Source organism: Crocuta crocuta, unplaced genomic scaffold (assembly GCF_008692635.1).
Source record: "Crocuta crocuta isolate KB4526 unplaced genomic scaffold, BGI_CrCroc_1.0 scaffold13, whole genome shotgun sequence".
NCBI lineage: Eukaryota > Metazoa > Chordata > Mammalia > Carnivora > Hyaenidae > Crocuta > Crocuta crocuta.
In genome coordinates, this window is record NW_027530007.1 from 8,771,010 (window position 1) to 8,773,486 (window position 2,477).

The following is a 2,477-nucleotide window of genomic DNA, read 5'->3' on the forward strand; positions in this document are numbered from 1 at the left end:
ACGGCGGGGCGCCCGGGGCTCCGGGCCGGGGTGTTCCTCCGTCCAGCTTGGGGATTTGGTTGGCGCCCCGGCTGGGGCTCCCACGGAAAGGTCTCCTGTCAGCGGCACACTTGCGGGCACCTCCAGGACTAGCCGGCAGAGACCTTGGTTTGTAAATGGGCCCCGGGAATCGTGTTGGGGTGGCTGTCCTCGAGCCCGCCTCTTCGCCCGCAAACAGTACCCCACACTGTTTCGTAAATTCCAGCAGGAATGAGTGTCCTTAGGGTTCCGCCTCTTGGGGCAGTGAGAGGAAATTCAGGCGGCAAGAGTGGGTAGCTAGAGTCGGTGGCTCCCCCGTGGGCACTGCCGACTGGCGTCCGCCCTGGGCCCTGGGCCAGCCCTCGTCTGTGCCGGCCCACTTTCCCCTCTGCCGGTTACCGGCACCCTCTCAGCGTCAAGAGGCGAAACTTGTAGCTCCTTGCTCCGTCGCTGCCACCTAGCTGGTCCGTATTTAATTCAAGCCCAGTTCCCAACCACTTTCTGGGCCCAGGCATGGAACAGCTGAACAAAGGTGAGGCCACAGCCTAGAGGGAATAGAGTGAATAAGTGCGTAAGGACACACTGCAGCGATGGTACAGGTGAGGGAGACTCCGTGTAACCTGGCTTTAGTAGGAAAAGGCGTGTCATTGGAAAACCTGCTGTGTGGACTTCAGGCATGGTTGGATCTGGATGCCTGGGACTTGTAGTCAGCAGTCTGCTCTTTTCTGAAGTGTTGACCTGTGTGGCAGGTGGCTGAGTAGTAGTGGGACAGTCTCCATCGGCCCCGGGCCCCTATCCAGCCTATGAAGCAGCCCTGTTGGAGAAAGGAGAGACTTCCGTGAAAGTCGCAGGCTTGAGAGTGTCACGTGCCCATCTGGTCGGTCAGGCCAAGGTCTCATGCCACTTTGTCACCTGAGTTACGCTTACACAGAGTGGGAGAGATGTGTGTTGGGGGGGGGGGTGGAAGGCACAGGGTGTTTGGGTGCTGGGCAGATGACAGGTGTGTCTGTGAGGCTGGCGGGCCTCGTGGCCTGTGGGGTAGGCAGCACTCTTTTACCTTCTGTGCGCTGACTCTGTTTACTCATGTCCTTGGTTTTAGGGCCTGCCCTCTTTTCTTTCAGGTTCCCCACTTGGGGTTTGCAGGGAGCCTGAGACCCGCGTCCTGGTCTGTGCAGGGGCCATGGACCTGAGGGGCTGTGAGTACTGAGTGAGGCAGAGGAGGGCTTTGTCCTGAACTGAGTAGTTGAATCATAAATGTGACTTTAAAGAATGTGCCTTTGAGGGGCACCTGGGTGGTTAAGCCTCCGACTTCACTCTCCATTCGGGTCATGATCTCTCGGTTTGTGGTTCGAGCCCCATGTCGGACTCTGTGCTGACAGTGAGGGGCCTGCTTGGGATTCTTTCTCTTTCCCCCTGCTCTCCACCCCTCACCCACTTGTGCTTTCTCTTTCTCTCAAAAGTAAATAAACTTAAAAAAAAAAAGGTTTATGTCTTTGAGAGCAAGAAAGAGCGAAAAGTCTGTGACTGACCAGGCAGGATCCATTAGTGTCCGTCCATCAGTCCAGTAACCTTCGTTAAGCACCCAGCCTGGCCACATAATTAAAAGCAAACATGGCGGTATTTGAATTTCCCGGTGAATTGTTTTCTCTATTACAGAGTGTTAACTTCAGGGTGAACATTTAAAACCGAACAAGTCCAGCATGGTGGTTCCGCTTTGGGTTGTTGGCATGTTTGTCACTAGGTGAGCCACCTGCCCCTTTGGCTTGGCCGGGGGCTTGGGGGCAGTGCTGTGTAGGAGAGCGCTCCCTTCCCAGGCTGTCGGGAGCCTGCTCCGGCTCCCACGCTCTCCTGGGGCCTGGCAGGTGCCTGTGTGGTGCGGAGGCAGGTCACAGGGCCGCCCGGGTCACAGGGAGGCCGGGTGGCAGGAAAGCTGGCGGGGGCATTTGACTCAGAAAATGAGGCAGGCTTTTGAGGGACTTAGCCTTTGAGCTAGGCCAGGAAGGGCATAGGTCAGTTTTCTGCCAGTGGAGACCAGGCTGAGAAGCAGCCATAGGGTTAGGTTGAGGAGGGGGTTGGGAGTCAGAAGCTAGGAGGGCTCCTTGGGGCTTCTTTGTTTTGGGCCTGGCGGGAAGGGGGAGGTGTTGGAGTTTATTTGTTGCCTATGGGGGGGTCTTGAAATGCTGTGATCAGAATGGTGGGTGGAGAAAGTTAACCTGACTCAGGTGTACAGGGTGAACTGAAATGGGGAGACGGAGCTGGGGGCCAGTTGCGAGGCTGTGGTGGTGCTTGATGGGGGGGCAGTGGGACCCCGCGTTGGGGTGAGTGGAGTGGGAACAGGAGCAGGGGTGGGTGATGACATGTGCTGGAGGACTGCCCTGCGGGCCCTGGGCTGTGGGGAGCACACTGAGCCCCGCCTGTGGTGCGGCGGGTTTAGTGCTCTGAGGGGAATCGAGCCAGCA

The 2,477-nt window shown here is 57.6% G+C and overlaps 1 protein-coding gene across 2 annotated transcripts in view; it reads left to right on the forward strand.

Moving 5' to 3' along the window:
• Window positions 1-6: 6 nt before the first annotated feature.
• UBE2J2 (ubiquitin conjugating enzyme E2 J2) overlaps window positions 7-2,477 on the forward strand; it is a 13,137-nt gene continuing 10,666 nt past the window's right edge. The window contains exon 1 of one of the 2 annotated variants that reach the window (XM_077763942.1): window positions 7-147. The gene's annotated coding sequence lies outside the window, so the exon portion shown is untranslated. Of the gene's footprint in view, window positions 148-1,139; window positions 1,215-2,477 lie in introns of those variants that run through there. The other variant, XM_077763943.1, reaches the window with a different exon arrangement.